Genomic DNA, 20,220 nt, shown 5'->3' on the forward strand with positions numbered 1-20,220 from the left:
TTTTATTACAATACTCTGAAACTCCTTTAGCCTCACCGTTTGTGCTCACTAACTTCACTCTGGATCTGCTTCCCGGCCTCAATTAACGGAAGACATGACAAACATCTCTTTTCAACTGTCTTCATTTGTGGAGTGTCAGTGTCCCTAATATTTGGTTGTGGTATGACCTCTGCCGATAGACATTGCTCTGATCACTACACATGATGGAAAATTACCTGAATCTTTCTCTCTGCAATTGTTGATCTTTTTAGCCTCAACTGGACTTTTTGTAATTATGTGAAAGTTTTCACTCCTGCTATATAATGGAACTATAGAATCCCTACAGTGCTAAAGAGGCTATTTGCCTGATCCTGACCCACATTAGCCCCATAACCCTGCATTTCCCATGGCCAATCCACCTGAGCTGCACATCTTTGGACTGTGGGAGGAACCTGGAGCACCTGGAGGAAACCCACGCAGACACAGGGAAAATGTGTAAACTCCACACAGACAGTTGCCCGAGGCTGGAATTGAACCTGGGTCCCTGGCACTGTGCGAACTACTGAGCCACAGTGTCACCCAGAAGTAAATCAACACCATCCAGGTAATTTATGAACTACCCTGGCTATCACTGGTCCCAATAACAACTCACACTCCATTTCTATAATGGAACCAGGATACAGTCATTCATTTACCAACATTTTGGCTGTCAGTGAACTCTTTGAGGTTTTGCATGGATGTGTGGTGAAATATTGAGTGTAGCTCTTTGGTAAATGCCAACTGCACATTCCCCAGACTCCTAAATCATACATAGACTATCCCACTCTCTTCACCCCCACCCTCCTCAAAACAGCTGGTAACTGACATGTTACCAATTCTGAAACCCCTAAAACTCCAGGGTCTGATTCTCCCCAGCCCCTGAGACCCATCACAACATCTCCCCAAGCCTACATCTGCTTTTCCTCATGTACACGATACACCCTGTGCTCCTCATCCAACTCAAACCTTACGTTCTCCACAGAATCCCTTACCATCCTTCACACCACACCACCTTTCCTCCCCTCGTGTCTCTGCCTCTCTTCCAGGAGCCTACGTTCCCTACTCTCTGTCCAACCCGAGTGGTCTCAGAGTGGCTGTGTTTGCTGTTGGACATTCTCTGAAGCCATCTGTAGTTCATCAGCACTTTCTCAAGGGCAGCTAGGAATGGGCAATAAAGCTGGCCTACCCAGCAATGTCCACCTCCCATGAGTGAATAGAGAAAAGAATACAGCAACTACTGCCCTGGGAAAGAGATTGTGGCTTCCTTTAGAACAAAGAAAATTTATCCTGTCTATACCCTTCATGATTTTGTAAACTTCAGTCAGGTCCCCCCTCAATCTCCTTTTTTCTAATGAAAATAAACCTAACCTACTCAACCTCTCTTCACAGCTAGCACCTTCCATACCAGGCAACATCCTCGTAAACCTTCTCCACACCCTCTCCAAAGCGTCCATATCCTTTTGGTAATGTGGTGACCAGAACTGTACACAGTATTCTAAATGCAGCCAAACCAATGTCTTGTACAATATTAACATGACCTGCCAGCTCTTATACTCAATACCCCGTCCGATAAAGGCAAGCATACTCTATGCCTTCTTGACCACTCTACCCACCTGTGCAGCAACCTTCAGGGTACAATGGACCTGAACTCCCAGATCTCTCTGCCCATCAACTTTTCCCAAGGCTCTTCCATTTACTGCATAATTTGCTCTAGAATTAACTTCCCAAAATGCATCACCTCACATTTGCCTAGATTGAACTCCATCTGCCACTTTTCCACCTAGCTCTCCAGTCTATCTATATCCTCCTGTATTCTCTGACAGTCCCCTATGCTTTCTGCTACTCCACCAATCTTTGTGTCATCTGCAAACTTGCTGATCAGACCAACAGTGCCCTCTTCTAGATCATTTATGTATATTACAAGCAACAGAGGCCCCAGCACTGACCCCTGTGGGACATCACTGGTCACCTTTCTCCATTTCGAGAAACTCCCTTCAACTACTACTCTCTGTACTACCTCACCCCAGTTCCAAACTTCCAGCTCAGCACTGTCCCCATGACTTGTCCGGACTTGTCCTACCTGCCTAGCTCCTTTTCCACCTATCCACTCCACCCTCTCCTCCCTGACCTATCACCTTCATCCCCTCCCCCACTCACCCATTGTACTCTATGCTACTCTCTCCCCACCCCCACCCTCCTCTAGCTTATCTCTCCACGCTTCAGGCTCACTGCCTTTATTCCTGATGAAGGGCTTTTGCCTTGGATCCTGCCTGAACTGCTGTGCTCTTCCAGCACCACTAATCCAGATTCAGATTAGTATGACAGGGTGGTGCAACATCGAGGGCCGAAGGGCCTGTACTGTGCTGTAACGTTCTATGTTCTCTTAACGAAATCATTCATATATATTGTGAATAGCTAAGGTACAGAAGCCTGAACACATGCACCAACCGGTTTCATAACAGTTTTTACACTAATGTTGCTAGAAAACTGAATGGACTCACAAACTCTTAACATTCGCCTGTACCTGTGTTTTTGTTTTTGCTGCCAATTACCTATTATGTACTATCTATGCTACTTAACTCTGTGATCTGCCTGTAGGGCGGCACGGTGGCACAGTGGTTAGCACTGCTGCCTCACAGCGCCTGAGACCTGGGTTCAATTCCCGACTCAGGCGACAGACTGTGTGGAGTTTGCACATTCTCCCCGTGTCTGCGTGGGTTTCCTCCGGGTGCTCTGGTTTCCTCCCACAGTCCAAAGATGTGCGGGTCAGGTGAATTGACCATGCTAAATTGCCTGTAGTGTTAGGTAAGGGGTAAATGTAGGGGTATGGGTGGGTTTGGCTTTGGCGGGTCGGTGTGGACTTGTTGGGCCGAAGGGCCTGTTTCCACACTGTAAGTAATCTAATCTAATTACTCGCAAGACAAAGCTTTTCATTGTAAATCGGTACACGTGACAATAAATTCAATTCAATTCAAACACTGCTACCTGTGGTCCCTCACTAGTCACTAGCTGCTATTTGGAAGAAGATCTATTTATTTCTTCTGTTTTCCTGTCTGCCAATCAATTTTCTATCTATCTCAATACACTACCTCTAATCCTGTACAGTTTAGTTTTACATTTTTTTTAATTTCAAAAATATACTTTATTCATAAAATATTCATAAAATATTTGATACACTGTACATTTGGTAATGCCATACATATGTCAATATTTACATACACAGCTCAGAATTTTCATTATTACATACAGTTCTGTGCATTTCTCACTCACATATTGAGCTGAGGCATCAGCAGAGCCCAAATGACTGCAGGGCCCCCTGATCCTCTTTAGACAGGCAGATGTTAAACGGTGGTCTTTCCCCACCGCGCCTTGGCGGCAGCTGCCCCAAGCTTCAGCGCGTCCCTCAACACATAGTCCTGGACCTTGGAATGTGCCAGTCTGCAACACTCAGTCGGGGTCAACTCCTTCAGCTGGAAGATCAACAGGTTTCGGACCGCCCAGAGAGCGTCCTTCACCGAGTTGATGATCCTCCAGGCGCAATTGATGTTCGTCTCGGTGTGCGTCCCGAGGAACAGGTCGTAGAGCACGGAGTCCCGCGTCACGGCGCTGCTCGGGACGAACGTCGACAAACACCACTGCATTCCTCTCCAGACTTCCTCTGCATAGGCACATTCCAGAAGGAGGTGTGTGACAGTCTCTTCCCCCCCGCAGCCGCTTTGAGGGCAGCGTGCGGTGCGGCTGAGAGTCCGGGCGTGCATAAATGATCTCACAGGTAGAGCCCTTCTCACCACCAGCCAAGCCACAGTTTAGTTTTACATGTTAACCTCTTCTGTGGGATTTTGAATAAAGCCTTCTGAAAGTCAAAGTAAACCACATCCACTGGCTCCACTGGATCAACTTTATAGTTATAGTTATATCCTTGGAGAATTCAAGTAATGAGGGGTGATAGATTTAAGACAGATGTCAGAGACAGGGTCGTTACTCAGAGAGTGGTAAGGGGGTGGAATGCCCTGCCTGCCAATGTAGTCAACTCAGCCACATTAGGGAGATTTAAACAATCCTTAGATAAGCACATGGATGATGATGGGATAATGTAGGGGGATGAGCTTAGATCAGTTCACAGGTCGGTGCAACATCGAGAGCTGAAAGGCCTGTTCTGCACTGTATTGTTCTATGTTCTATAAGTAGATTTGTCAATGCTGATTGCCCTTTTATAAATCCATGCTGTCTCTGTCCAATCCTTTCACGGTATTTCAAGTGTTCCGCTGTTATGTCTTTTGTAAAGGACTCTAGCATTATTCTTCCCAAGCTAACCAGGCTTTAATATGTCTCTTGTCGCCCAATGGTACAGTCCTCCCTCCGAGCCAAGAGGCTTCACTTCAGCTCCCACCTGCTCCAGAGGTATGTAATAACATCCCTGAGGTAAAAACAACGACTGCAGATGCTGGAAACCAGATTCTGGATTATGGTGCTGGAAGAGCACAGCAGTTCAGACAGCATCCAAGGAGCAGTAAAATCGACGTTTCGGGCAAAAGCCCTTCATCAGGAATAAAGGCAGTGAGCCTGAAGCATGGAGAGATAAGCTAGAGGGGGGTGGGGGTGGGGAGAAAGTAGCATAGAGTATAATAGGTGAGTGGGGGAGGGGGTGAAGGTGATAGGTCAGAGAAGAGAGGGTGGAATGGATAGGTGAAAAAGGAGATAGGCAGGTAGGACAAGTCCGGACAAGTCATGGGGACAATGCTGAGCTGGAAGTTTGGAACTGGGGTGATAAAGATGCCCTCCAATGCATCGCGTCCACATCCCGCACCTCCGCCCTCAGACCCCACCCCTCCAACCGTAACAAGGACAGAATGCCCCTGGTTCTCACCTTCATCCCTCAAACCTTCACATAAACCAAATCATCCACCGACATTTCCGCCACCACCAGGGATATATTCCCTCCCCACCCCTTTCCACCTTCCGCAAAGACTGTTTCCTCCGTGACTACCTGGTCAGGTCCACGCCCCCCTACAACCCACCCTCCCATCCTGGCACTTTCCCCTGCCACCGCAGGAACTGTAAAACCTGTGCCCACACCTCCTCCCTCACCTCTATCCAAGGCCCTAAAGGAGTCTTCCACATCCATCAAAGTTTTACCTGCACATCCACTAATAGCATTTATTGTATCCGTTGCTCCCAATGCGGTCTCCTCTACATTGGGGAGACTGGGCGCCTCCTAGCAGAGCGCTTTAGGGAACATCTCCGGGACACCCGCACCAATGAACCACACCGCCCTGTGGCCCAACATTTCAACTCCCCCTCCCACTCTGCCAGGACATGGAGGTCCTGGGCCTCCTTCACTGCCGCTCCCTCACCACCAGACGCCTGGAGGAAGAACGCCTCATCTTCCGCCTCGGAACACTTCAACCCCAGGGCATCAATGTGGACTTCAACAGTTTCCTCGTTTCCCCTTCCCCCACCTCACCCTAGTTCCAAACTTCCAGCTCAGCACTGTCCCCATGACTTGTCCGGACCTTGGATGCTGCCTGAACTGCTGTGCTCTTCCAGCACCACTGATCCAGAATAACATCCCTGAACAAGTTGATCAGGAAAATATCTAGCTCATGTATATTTTGCTGTTCTCTCTCTGCCTCCCTTTTTAAATGATGGGCTTTTGTTTTGTTGGAATGGTGTTGGTTTTTCAGATCTCTCCTCTTCTTCAGGAGTAAGCATTGCTGGGGTGGCCTATTTTCCTGGGCAGCAGCCCTGCCCTGGGTAATAGTGACTCTTCCCAGGAGCTCATCAACCTCCTCATCATTACAGACTGCAAGCTGCAGCTGAGGATGGATAAGACAGCTCTTCTTATTGTCCTGGACCCTGTTGTTCACCAACATGTGGATCTCTGTGGTCAGATACTTGATGGTCCAGACCCATTCAGCATAATGGCCCCGAGACAGCAGGCAGGAACTGGAGGCCAGCAAGGGAGGAAGAGGTCTAGGCCCTAGTCTGAAAAACAACCCTCCACCACCACCCTCTGTCTTCTTCATTTGAGCCAGTTCTGTATCCAAATGGCTAGTTCTCCCTGTATTCCATGAGATCTAACCTTGTTAATCAGTCTCCCATGGGGAACCTGTCAAACACCTTACTGAAGTCCATATAGATCACATCTACTGCTCTGCCCTCATCAATCCTCTTTGTTACTTCTTCAAAAAAACTCAATCAAGTTTGTGAGACATGATTTCCCACGCACAAAGCCATGTTGACTATCCTTAATCAGTCCTTGCCTTTCTAAATATACTTACATCCTGTCCCTCAGGATTCCCTCCATCAACTTGCCCACCAGCAACATCAGGCTCACTGGTCTATAGTTCCCTGGCTTGTCCTTACCACCCTTCTGAAACTGTGGCACCAGTTAGCCAACCTCCAGTCTTCTGGCACCTCACCTGTGACTATCGATGATAAAAATATCTCAGCAAGAGGCCCAGCAATCACTTCTCTACCTTCCCACTGAGTTCTAGAGTACACCTGATCAGGTCCTGGGGATTTATCCACTTTTACGCGTTTCAAGACATTCAGCACTTCCTGCTCTGTAATATGAACATTTTTCAAGATGTCACCATTTATTTCCCTACATTCTATATCTTCCATATCCTTTTCCACAGTAAATACTGATGCAAAATACTTGTTTAGTATCTCCCTAATTTCCTGCGGCTCCACACAAATGCCGCCTTGCTGATCTTTGAGGGGCCCTATTCTCTCCCTAGTTACCCTTTATGTCTTTAATGTATTTGTAAAAACCCTTTGGATTCTCCTTAACTCTATTTGCCAAAGCTATCACATGTCCCCTTTTTGCCCTCCTGATTTCCTTCTTCAGTATACTCCTACTGCCTTTATACTCTTCTAAGGATTCACTTGATCTATCCTGTTTATACCTGACATATGCTTCCTTCTTTTTCTTAACCAAACCCTCAATTTCTTTCATCATCTAGCATTCCCTATACCTACCAGCCTTCCCTTGCACCTCTATCTCTGTTTTAAATAGACTCAAATAACTGGCCAACACAGCCTTCTGTGGCAGTGAATTCCAGAGATTCACAGCTCTCTTGCTAAAGAAGGTTCTCCTTATCACTTGTAAAAGGCCTTCCCTTTACTGTAAGGCTGTGCCCTTAGGTCAGAGTCTCTCCTGCCAATGGAAACATCTTCTCAATGTCCACTCTGTCCAGGCCAATCAGTATTCTGTAAGTTTCAATTAGATCCCCCTCATCCTTCTAAACTCTTTGAGTATAAACCCAGAGTCCTCAAACATTCCTCATATGTTAAGCTTTTCATTCCTAGGACCATTCTGATGAACCTCCTCTGAACCCGTTCCAGGGCCAGTACATCCTTCCTGAGATATGGGACCCAAAACTGTGCACAATACTCCAAATGTGGTCCGACCAGATCCTTATAAAGCCGCAGAAGTACTTCCCTGTGTTTCTTTTCTAGTCCCCTTGAGATGAATGGCAACATTGTATTTGCTTTCCTAACTTAGCATGCATGTTTATCTTAAGAGAATCCTGGTGTGGAACTCCCAAGTCTCTTTGTACTTCTGATTTCTGAATGTTCTCCCCATTTAGAAAACAGTCCATGCCTCTATTCTTCCAACCAAAGTGCCTCACCTCACACATTCCCACGTTGTATCCATCTACCACTTCTTTGCCCACTCTCCTAACCTGTCCAAGTCCTTCTGCAGCCTCCCCACCTCCTCAATGCTACCTGTCCTTCTACCTATCTATGTATCATCTGCAAACTTAGCCAGAAAGTCCTCAGTTCCTTCATCTAGATCATTAATGTATAAAGTGAAAAGTTGTGATCCCAACACCAAGCCTTGCGGAACATCACTAGTCACCGGCTGACATCCTGAGAAGGGCCCTTTTATCCCCACTCTCTGCTTTCTGACAGAAGGCCAATCCTCTATCCATGCCAGCATCTTGCCTCTGACACCATGGACCCTTATCTTATTCAGCAGCTTCCAGTGTGACAACTTATCAAAAGCCTTCTGGAAGTCCAGATGGATAACACCCTTTGGCTCTCCTTGGTCTAACCCTACTCACTATCTCCTCAAAGAATTCTAGCAGATTTGTCAGGCATGACCTCCCCTTGATGAAATCATGCTGACTTTTCCCTATTTTACCATGCATTTCCAAGTATTGAGAAATCTCATCCTTCCCAATGGATTCCAGGATCTTATGAATCAGTTAATTGGCCTAACATTTCCCATTTTTTGCACTGCTCCCTTCTGAAACAGGGGGTTTACATGGTAACCAGCAGGAGGTTTTCTTGTCCATGTTTAACCTAAAGCCATGAGACTTCATGAGGTCTGGAGTCAATGTTGAGGTCTCCCAGGGCAATTCCCTCCTGACTGCATCCCACTGTGCCGCCCTCTCTGCTGGGTGTGTCCTGTCAGTGAGACAGGACATATCCAGGGATGGGGATGGTGGGCTCTGGAATATTGACAGTAAGGTATGATTCCATGAGTATAATTATGTCAGACTGTTGCTTGAGTAGTCTGTGAGACAGCTCTCAATTTTGGAAGGAGGATATTTCTAGGATGACAGGGCTGTTTCTGCCATTATCTTTTCTGGTGCTGAGGTCAATGCCAGGTGATCTGTCCAGTTTCCTTTCATTGAGACTTTGTCACGATTGGTACAACTGAATGGCTTGCTAGGGCATTTCAGAGGGCAATTGAGAGTCACTCACATTGCTGTGGGTCTGGAGTCACATATAGCCCAGGCCAGGTAAAGATAGCAGCTTCCTTCCCGAAAGGACGTTAGTGAACCAGATGGGTTGTTCAACAATCAACAATGATTTCATGATCATCAGTAGGTTGTTAATTCCAGATTTGTTTTAATATAAAATTCAAATTCCACCATCTGCTATGGCAGGATTCAAACCCAGGTCCCCAGGATATTATCTGGGTCTCTGAATTAATAGCCTAACAATAATACCACTCAGGCATCGCCTAGTGCAGCAGTCCCTCAGTACTGAGCAACTTCTCAGTCTCTTTTTTTCTCCATTTAGTTAAATCTGTTTGGATTATTTGGAAGGCTTTCATCGACTGTGTTACTGGATAGGTTTTAACAGTTGTCCTTTTGTCCTTCTCCTGTTATGATGTGACCCCAGTATGTGTGACAGCTGTGTGTTATTTCAGTTAGCAATAAAATAAAGATCAGAGCTACTGCTGTTTCATCAGGATAATTTGAGTATACTTTGTGCAATGTGACAGTGTCAGAGAGGAGTGTGAAAGGACTTGCATTGTATGGATTCTAACTCACAGTCAGTGTCAAAGAGAAATAATAGAACTTAAGCAATATAAATCTCCTGGTTGAGTTATAGAACATAGAACATAGAAAATTACAGCGCAGTACAGGCCCTTCAGCCCTCGATGTTGCACCGATCCAAGCCCACCTAACCTACACTAGCCCACTATCCTCCATATGTCTATCCAATACCCGTTTAAATGCCCATAAAGAGGGAGAGTCCACCACTGCTACTGGCAGGGCATTCCATGAACTCACGACACGCTGAGTAAAGAATCTACCCCTAACATCTGTCCTATACCTACCACCCCTTAATTTAAAGCTATGCCCCCTCGTAATAACTGACTCCATACGTGGAAAAAGGTTCTCATGGTCAACCCTATCTAAACCCCTAATCATCTTGTACACCTCTATCAAGTCACCCCTAAACCTTCTTTTCTCCAATGAGAACAGCCCCAAGTGCCTCAGCCTTTCCTCATATGATCTTCCTACCATACCAGGCAACATCCTGGTAAACCTCCTCTGCACCCGTTCCAGTGCCTCCACATCCTTCCTATAGTATGGCGACCAAAACTGCACACAATACTCCAGATGTGGCTGCACCAGAGTCTTATACAACTGCAACATGACCTCAGGACTCCAGAACTCAATTCCTCTACCAATAAAAGCCAGTACGCCATATGCCTTCTTCACAGCACTATTTACCTGGGTGGCAACTTTCAGAGATCTGTGTACATGGACACCAAGATCCCTCTGCTCATCCACACTACCAAGTATCCGACCACTAGCCCAGTACCCCATCTTCTTGTTACTCTTACCAAAGTGAATCACTTCACACTTAGCTACATTGAACTCCATTTGCCACCTTTCTGCCCAGCTCTGCAGCTTATCTATATCCCGCTATAACCTGCCACATCCTTCCCCACTGTCAACAACTCCACCGACTTTCGTATCATCCGCAAACTTGCTCACCCAACCTTCTAGCCCTCCTCTAGGTCATTTATAAAAATGACAAACAGCAATGGTCCCAAAACAGATCCTTGCGGAACACCGCTAGTAACTGCACTCCAAGATGAACCTTTACCATCAACTACTACCCTCTGTCTCCTTCCAGCCAGCCAATTCCTAATCCAAACCTCTAATGCACCCTCAATGCCATACCTCCGTATTTTTTGCAGTAGCCTACCATGGGGAACCTTATCGAACACCTTGCTAAAATCCATATACACCACATCTACTGCTTTACCCTCATCCACCTCCTTAGTCACCTTCTCAAAGAACTCAATAAGGTTTGTGAGGCACGACCTGCCCTTCACAAAACCATGCTGACTATCCTTGATCACATTATTCCTATCCAGATGTTCATAAATCCTATCCCTTACAATTCTCTCTAAGACTTTGCCCACAACAGAGATAAGACTCACCGGCCTATCGTTACTAGGGTTATCCCTACTCTCCTTCTTAAACAAGGGAACCACATTTGCTATCTTCCAGTCTTCTGGCACTATTCCTGTAGTTTTCTGAGCACACTATTATAAGAAACCTGGAATTAGAATTCCTACAGTGTGGAAACAGGCCCTTCAGCCCAACCCGACTCTCCAAAGATTTTACCTACCCGTATATTTACCACTGACTAATGCACCGAACTTACACATGCCTGGACACTACGGGCAATTTAGTATGGCCAATTCACCTGACCTGCACATCTTTTGGATTGTAGGAGGAGAGAGCTGAGGAAACCCAGGTAAACTTGGATCACTGGGGTATGTTTTGTGGTTAGCATAAATTATACAAGAGAGATGGTTTGCACCTTAATAGGTTAGGGACCAACATTCTGGCAGGCAGGTTTGCTACTGCAACACAGCTACGTTTAAACTAAGTAGCGGGGGGGAGGGGACAAACTGGATGTTTAAGAAGGAAATTGAAGGGAAAGTTAGAACAAGGGAAGTCAAGAAAGACAACGGTATCAATGAGGCAGAAAACTCAGAAAGGGATCATGTTGTAAGGTTGAGTGAAATAGGGGTTGATGGGAAGGGTGAGGGCAGTAAAGAATTAAAAATACTATATATAAATGCACAAAGCATTAGACATAAGATGGATGAGCTTGAGGCTCTTTTGGAAATTGGCAGATACGATATTGTGGGGATAACTGAGACGTGGCTTCAAGTGGACAGGGTCTGGGAAATGAATATTCAAGGCTACACGTGTTATCGTAAGGACAGACTGACGGGCAGAGGGGATGGGGTGGCCATGTTGGTAAGGGATGATATCCAGTCCCTTGCGCGGGGGGACCTAGAATCAGGGCATGTAGAGTCAGTATGGAAAGAGCTGAGAAATACTAGGGGCAAAAAGACTCTCTTGGGAGTTATCTACAAGCCCCCAAACAGTAGTCCGGATGTCGGATGTAAGTTGAATAAGGAGTTGAAATTGGCCTGTCGCAAAGATGTTACTACAGTTGTTATGGGGGATTTCAACATGCAGGGAGACTGGGAGAATCGGGATGGTATTGGACCCCAAGAAAGAGACTTTGTGGAGTGCCTCAGAGATGGATTCTTAGAACAGCTGGTGCTGGAGCCTACCAGGGAGAAGGCAATTCTGGATCTGGTATTGTGCAACGAACCAGAATTGATCAGGGACCTCAAAGTGAAGGAGCCATTGGGAAGGAGTGACCATAATAGAATAAGCTTCAATCTGCAATTTGAGAGGGAGAGGGTACAATCGGAAGTGACAATATTTCTGTTGAATAAAGGGAACTATGGAGCTATGAGGGAGGAGCTGGCCAAAGTTCAATGGTGCAATACCTTAGCAGGGATGACAGTGGAGGAACAATGGCAGATATTTTGGTCTATAATGCAGAAGATGCAGGATCAGTTTATTCCAAAAAGGAAGAAAGATCCTAAGAGGAGGCATGGGTGGCCATGGCAGACGAGAGAAGTTAAGAAACATATAAAGTTAAAAGAGAAAAAGTATAACATAGCAAAGATAAGTGGAAAAACAGAGGACTGGGAAGCTTTTAAAGAGCAACAGAGGATTACTAAGAAGGAAATACACAGAGGAAAAATGAGGTACGAAGGTAAACTGGCCAATAATATAAAGGAGGATAGTAAAAGCTTTTTTTAGGTATGTGAAAGGCAAAAAAATGGCGAAGACTAACATTGGGCCCTTGAAGACAGAAACAGGAGAATATATTATGGGGAACAAAGAAATGGCAGAAGAATTGAATTGGTACTTCAGATCTGTGTTCACTGGGGAAGACACAAGCAATCTCCCTGAGGTAACAGTGGCTGAAGGACCTGAACTGAAGGGAATCTATATTTGCCAGGAATTGGTGATATAGAGACTGTTAGGTCTGAAGGTTGATAAGTCCCTGGGGCCTGATGGTCTACATCCCAGGGTACTGAAGGAGGTGGCTCGAGAAATCATGGATGCGTTGGTGATTATTTTCCAGAGTCCGATAGGTTCGGGATCAGTTCCTGCGGATTGGAGGGTGGCTAATGTTGTCCCACTTTTTAAGAAAGGTGGGAGAGAGAAAGCAGGAAATTATAGACCAGTTAGTCTGACCTCAGTGGTGCGAAAGATGCTGGAGTCTATTATAAAGGATGAAATTACGACACATCTGGATAGTAGTAACAGGATAGGTCAGAGTCAGCATGGATTTATGAAGAGGAAATCATGCTTGACTAATCTTCTGGAATTTTTTGACGATGTAACTCTGAAGATGGATGAGGGAGATCCAGTAGATATAGTGTACCTGGACTTTCAGAAAGCCTTTGATAAAATCCCACATAGGAGGTTAGTGAGCAAAATTAGGGTGCATGGTATTGGGGCAAAGTACTGACTTGGATTGAAAGTTGGTTGGCTGATAGGAAACAAGCAGTAGTGATAAACGGCTCTATTTCGGAATGGCAGGCAGTGACCAGTGGGGTACCGCAGGGATCCGTGCTGGGACCGCAGCTTTTTACAATATATGTTAATGATATAGAAGATGGTATTAGTAATAACATTAGCAAATTTGCTGATGATACTAAGCTGGGTGGCAGGGTGAAATGTGATGAGGATGTTAAGAGATTACAGGGTGACCTGGACAAGTTAGGTGAGTGGTCAGATGCATGGCCGATTCAGTTTAATGTGGATAAATGTATGGTTATCCACTTTGGTGGCAAGAACAGGAAGGCAGATTACTACCTCAATGGAATTAATTTAGGTAAAGGGGCAGTACAGAGAGATCTGGGTGTTCTTGTACACCAGTCAATGAAGGTAAGCATGCAGGTACAGCAGGTAGTGAAGAAGGCTAATAGCATGCTGGCCTTCATAACAAGAGGGATTGAGTGTAGAAGCAAAGAGGTGCTTCTGCAGCTGTACAGGGCCCTGGTGAGACCACACCTGGAATATTGTGTGCAGTTCTGGTCTCCAAATTTGAGGAAAGACATCCTGGCTATTGAGGGAGTGCAGCGTAGGTTCACGAGGTCAATTCCTGGAATGGCGGGATTACCTTACACTGAAAGACTGGAGTGACTGGGCTCGTATACCCTTCAGTTTAGAAGACTGAGAGGTGAGCTGATTGAGACATATAAGATTATTAAAGGATTGGACACTCTGGAGGCAGGAAACATGTTTTCGCTGATGGGTGAGTGCCAAACCAGAGGATACAGCTTAAAAATACGGGGTAGACCATTTAGGACAGAGATGAGGAGAAACTTCTTCACCCAGAGAGTGGGGGCTGTGTGGAATGCTCTGACCCAGAGGGCAGTGGAGACCCAGTCTCTGGATTCATTTAAGAAAGAGTTGGATAGAGCTCTTAAGAATTGTGGAATCAAGGGTTATGGAGATAAGGCAGGAACAGGATACTGATTAAGGATGATCAGCCATGATCATATTGAATGGTGGTGCAGGCTCACAGGGCAGAATGGCCTACTCCTGCACCTATTGTCTATTGTCAAACATGGAGAGATTGTGCAAACTCTACACAGACAGTTGCCTGAGGCTGGAATTGAACCTGGGTCCCTGGTGCTGTGTGGCAGCAGAGCTAACCACTAAGCCACTGGGGATTAGAGAACTTGTCTGAGTATTTTGAACCCACCCTCTGAATTGCATAAACCTTTCTCCACTTCACTGATCCCAAGGTGACACCCCCAGCCCTCTATCGGCTGTTCAACAACAGTAGCTGGCATGATCCAAAAATCTTTATGCAACCCTGTGGTAAAACCTTTGGTTCATCAGGATTGTGCTAGCTCTCTGATAGAGCGAGCAAATTGACAACATGACCCTCAAATAAAAGCAAAATGTCCTGGATGCTAGTGTGGAGTTTGCACGTTCTCCCCGTGTCTGCGTGGGTTTCCTCCGGGTGTTCCGGTTTCCTCCCACAGTCACAAAGATGTGCGGGTCAGGTGAATTGGCCATGCTAAATTGCCCGTAGTGTTAGGTAAGGGGTAAATCTAGGGGTATGGGTGGGTTGCGCTTCGGCGGGTCGGTGTGGACTTGTTGGGCCGAAGGGCCTGTTTCCACACTGTAAGTCTAATCTAATCTAAACAAAAATCTGAAATAAAACAGAAAATACTGGAGAAACTGAGCAGACCTGGCAGCATGGGTGGAGAGAAACAGTTAACATTTTGTATCTAATCTAGAATGTCTCCAGCACCTTCTGTAGCCAGACATCGCTGCTGTTAAAACACCATCCTGATCTGTCTCTTCAAACAATCCCACTCACATTTGAGAGTTATTCCTGAATCTGCTTCCACCAGGTGTTCAGACAGGGCATTCCATAATATAACACATCGTGTATAAACAACTGTCTTCATCACTCTCTCTGGTTCTTTTCACAATAATGGTCAATCTGTGTCCCTCGAACCACAAACAGTCTCGTTCAGGAAACCGTATTTTCTTCCTTACTATATCAAAACTTCTGCAAGAATTTCCCAGACCTTTCCCTACTCTGAGGAAAACTATTCTAGCTTCTCCCATTTGGTCTTCCCCTCCACGTCATCTCCTTTTGACGTCCAACCCAAACTGCCGAAATTAGAATTGGACACAGTTCTCTAGCCTGGAGCAAACCATTGTTTCTTAAAGGTTAAAGCTTTGTAATTGTTTAAGACCTCAGGATATCAAGCTAGGTACATTTCTTTCAATTCCTGATCAATTACCTTGAGGTTTCATTTTAGATTAAATTAGATTCCCTACAGTGTGGAAACAGGTCCTTTGGCCTAACCAGTCCACACCGACCCTCCGAAGAATAACCCACCCAGACCCATTCCCCGCTGACTAATGCACCTAACACTATGGCCAATTTAGCATGGCCAATTCACCTGGCCTACATATGTTTGGACTGTGGGAGGAAACCAGAGCACCCGGAGGAAACCCACACAGACACGGGGAGAATGTGCAAGTTCCACACAGACAGTCAACCGAGGCTGGAATCGAACTTGGGACCCTGGTGCTGTGAATAAGCAGTGCTAACCACTGAGCCACCGTGCTGCCCCACATAATTTTAATATTATGTTTGAAATAAAGACCTGAAGAACAGTGCAACATTCTCTCAACCCTGGATACACCACTTTCCTTTCTCACTGCTGCAGATGTCAGATCACCTAGGTCTCAGCTCTGCCCTCTGCAATTGGATCCTTAGCTTCATCACCCACAGATCACAATCAGTAAAGATCGACAACAGAACTTCCTCCATGATAATCCTCAACGCCGGCACCCTACAAGGATGCGTTCTCAGCCCTTACTATACTCTCTGTAAACTCACGACCATGTGGGCAAACTTCATCCGAACACCATCTACAAGTTTGCTTCCAACACTACCTTCCTCATGCCAGATATCAAACAACGACAAGTCAAAATACAGGAATGTTTGGTGTCATGGTGCAAAGATGACAATCTCTCCCTCAATGTCAGTGAAACCAAAGAACTGATCATTGACTTTGGAAAGAAAGGCAGAGGACGTGCCCCTATGTAGCTCGATGGAGCTGAGGTGGTCAGGGTCGAGAACGTCGAGTTCCTAGGAGTAATGATAACCAACAATTTCCAACTTTTACAGAAAGCACTCTGTCTGGGAGCATCACAGCCTGGTCTGGCAACTGCTCTGTCCAGGACTGTAAGAAACTAAAGGGAGTTGTGAACCCAGCCCAGACCATCACACAAGCCAAACCCCATCTATGGATTCCATCTACACTTCTCATTGCCACAGAATGGCTGCCAACATCATCAAAGACCCCTCCCACCCTGGTTATACTCTCTTCGAATCCCTTCTGTCAAGCAAAAGATACAGAAGCTTAACACATACACCAACAGATTAAGACCAGCTACTCCCCTGCTGTTATCTCTAACTTCAAATCTAAGGTTGCTTTTGTGAACCTCAAAGAACAAAAGAACAAAGAAAATGTACAGCCCAGGAGCTGGCCCTTCGGCCCTCCAAGTCTGAGCTGATCCAAAAGTACTGTCTGCACCTGTCGCCCAATTCCTAAGCATCTGTGTCCCTCTGCTCCCCACCCACTCAGGCATCTGTCCTGACGCATCTTAAATGAATCTCCCTGTGCCTGCCTCTACCACCGCTGCTGGCAACGTGTTCCAGACACCCACCACCCTCTGTGTGAAGTACCTGCCACATGTGTCCCCTTTAAACTTTTCACCTCTTATGTTGAAAGCATGACCTCCCGTTATTGAATCCTTCACCCTGGGAAAAAGCTTATCTCTATCCACCCTGTCTATACCCTTCATGATTTTGTAAACCTCAATCAGGTCCCCCCTCAATCTCCTTTTATCTAATGAAAACAAACCTGACCTACTCAACCCCTCTTCATAGCTAGCACCTTCCATACCAGGTAACATCCTCGTAAACCTTCTCTGCACTCTCTCCAAAGCTGAAAAATGTCTTGCTGGAAAAGCTCAGCAGGTCAGGCAGCATCAAAGGAGCAGGAGAATCGATATTTCGGGCATAAGCCCTTCTTCAGACGTTGATTCTCCTGCTCCTTTGATGCTGCCTGACCTGCTGCGCTTTTCCAGCAACACATTTTTCAGCTCTGATCTCCAGCATCTGCAGTCCTCACTTTCTCCTACCCTCTCCAAAGCGTTCACATCCTTTCGTTAATGTGCTGACCAGAACTCTATTCTAAATGCAGCCAAACCAATGTCTTGTACAATTTTAACATGACCTGCCAGCTCTTATACTCAATACCCCATCCAATGAAGGCAAGCATACGATATGCCTTCTTGACTACTCTATCCACCCGTGCAGCAACCTTCAGGTACAATGGATCTGCACTCCCAGTAAATTTTCCCTTCTACAGGATGTAACCTTTTATGTCTCTGTCTAAGCACCCTATGATCTGTCTGTCCTTGTATGTTATCATCTTCCCCTAATGCATGCAAAATAAAACTTTTCACTGTACTTAGGTACATGTGACAATAAATCAAAATCAAATCTCTGTTGCACTCCCTCGATGGTAATTATAACCCTCCTTAGACAAAGAGACCAAAACTGTACACTTCAGGTCCCACTAAGGCTCTGTACAACTGCAACAAGACATCTTTATTGCTGGTCTCTAACCCCTTGAAATAAATAACAACATTTTGTTTACTTTCATAATTTCTCACTCACTGTGCAGCTTCTGAGCTTGGAGTTGAGTTTAGTTGGAATTTGTTTGATGCTTGAAGTGAAGACAGTCACTGATGAGAAACACTGAATAGATCACTGCCGAGGGAGTGGGTGGTTCTCTTTGCAGTTGTTGATCCTTTGAGTCTCTAACTGGTCAAACTGTTTCCCACACATTTATTTCATTGTTTCTTTCTCTATGGGTCACCCAGCATGTATTGCAGGCAGATGTAGTTGGATGGTTATGTGCATTTTCATGCCTTCATTTGAGCATATGCCAAACTTGTTTGCAATCTCTTCGATATTCCATTAACCTTTTGAGAGCTCTCGAATGATCTCTCCCTTCAAATAACTGTAATACAGTACATTCATTGGCACGGTCACAACGTGGGCACCACATGCATGGCATTTCCTAACCATTACTATTATTGCTGCCTGACTCATTTTGAATTGTGTATTAGCAACAACAGTATGTTGCATTTAGATTGTTAAGTCTATATTTTAATATAATTCACTTAAGAGTTTAGGTTTTGAATTAGTGGCATGTGAGTTTTAGTATGAGTGTCTGAAAATGGTTAATGATTAATGATTAATTTGTCAGAAATTTTGTAGCCATGCTGATTTCTTCTGAATACACAGGCATAGTTTGTGGATACTATTAGTAAATTATTTGCCTTGGGAGAGAGAGAGAGTCAGAGGGAAATAGGACTAGGTGGGTTACTCTTCAGAGGGTCGGTGTGGACTTGTTGGGCCGAAGGGCCTGTTTCCACACTGTAGTGAATCTAATTGAATCTAATCTCTTCATCTCCATCCTGTTAACTTCACTAATTCACAACTTCTGAAGTTCAAATTCTCTCTCCCTTTCTCTCTCTCTCTTTGGTCAGCTAAGAACCTTCTCTCTCTCTTTCTTCTCTCATTGCTCTTCTTTCCCTTTCTTTATCATTTAACTCCATTTCACCTCAATTACAATTTAAGTTTTTTTCTAACTCGACTGCACTTGTCTGTTTCGCTGATACACCTAAGTGCTTGACTAACTCCATTACAATTTCAGCTTCCCCTTGGTCCCTGGTTAAACCCAATTCTAACTTATTTGCTAATTCTAAAAGTATTCCCTTTTTCTGCCTTTCTAAACTTTCTTGGAAAATTTAGGAAGCATCCTCAAACCCCAGAACCTCTTTAACAATCCTAAGAACAATTTCTCTCACTTTTAATTTAACCAACCACAAGTAACCAAAATTAAACAAATTGTCTCACCTACGTTTTATTTAAAGATCTAGGACACTAATTGGCAAGTGTTTAAATCTGCTGGGATCTTTCGTGTGCCAAATCTGTCCAAATCTCTGACTGGATCTGACTAAACCTGTCCAAATCTTGGACCTGAGCCTCCAAACTTTCATGAAATGGGGTGAACCCTCTGTTAATTAAACCAAACACCCAGAAAAGCTCAACTCGCCTCTTACTCTATTAAGGTATGAGTGACAGAGAACTCACAAATTTCACTATTCAAGAAAGTAATATCAATTTATTCCTTAACTCTAAAAGTGAACATTAAACAACAACTATTCACCAACTCTAAGCACCCCTTTCTCTTAACTGCTTATTACCTGCCTCCTACTCTATAACGACATACTATTCCAATAAAACATTTACTAAAATTACATCAATTTAATTTCAAAACCATATAGCAGCTGTCATCTTTGCTGTCTTTCTTCTTCTAGCTGAGCATCTCCCTGGGTCGTCTTCTATATTTTTACTGTGAATATATTTCAAATGAAAAGGTACCTTTGATAGAGAGTGTTTCAATATCTTGGGTCTCTCTCAATGGCAGTTGATCTGTCTGATTTTCAAACTGCCTGCCTTTTTAATATCCCCAATACTGGATCATCTCATTGGTTCGCTGTGGCAAAATAATAATTCAAACTTGATTGGGTTTTAGTATTCTGGGGCATAAGTTAAATTTGAAATGTTGTCAAAACAGCAACAAACTCAAGGATTATTTCACAGCCAAATGTTACATAGTTTCAATTTTCTAGTCCACTCTGATACTGCTCTTGTAAGCTCTCAGTGCAAAACAGCATTCACTCTCTCTTAAAGGTACAGTAGACGCCTTCAACTTCATAACAGGAGCAAAATTTGACCTACTGTTGGGAAATGGAGCAGGACAGGTGAGGGGGGGGGGGTGGGGGGGGGGTGGGGGGGGAACACTTTGGGACCAGTGTTCATAGTTCTATTAATTTTAAAATAATTACAGAGAGGGACAAAACTGATCCACAGGTTTATGTTCTAAACTGGGGCAAAGCAAATTTTGATGGATAGATATCAGAGATAGTTTCT

General features: G+C 44.9%; 1 protein-coding gene across 1 annotated transcript in view; it reads right to left on the bottom strand.

Moving 5' to 3' along the window:
- Positions 1-18,017, bottom strand: part of LOC132816187 (alanine aminotransferase 2-like) — a 209,533-nt gene extending 191,516 nt beyond the window's left edge. The window contains exon 1 of the mRNA XM_060825683.1: positions 17,893-18,017. The gene's annotated coding sequence lies outside the window, so the exon portion shown is untranslated. The remainder of the gene's footprint in view (positions 1-17,892) is intronic.
- Positions 18,018-20,220: the final 2,203 nt, after the last annotated feature.

The sequence above is a fragment of the Hemiscyllium ocellatum genome, chromosome 5 (assembly GCF_020745735.1).
Source record: "Hemiscyllium ocellatum isolate sHemOce1 chromosome 5, sHemOce1.pat.X.cur, whole genome shotgun sequence".
In the NCBI taxonomy this organism is placed as follows: Eukaryota; Metazoa; Chordata; class Chondrichthyes; order Orectolobiformes; family Hemiscylliidae; genus Hemiscyllium; species Hemiscyllium ocellatum.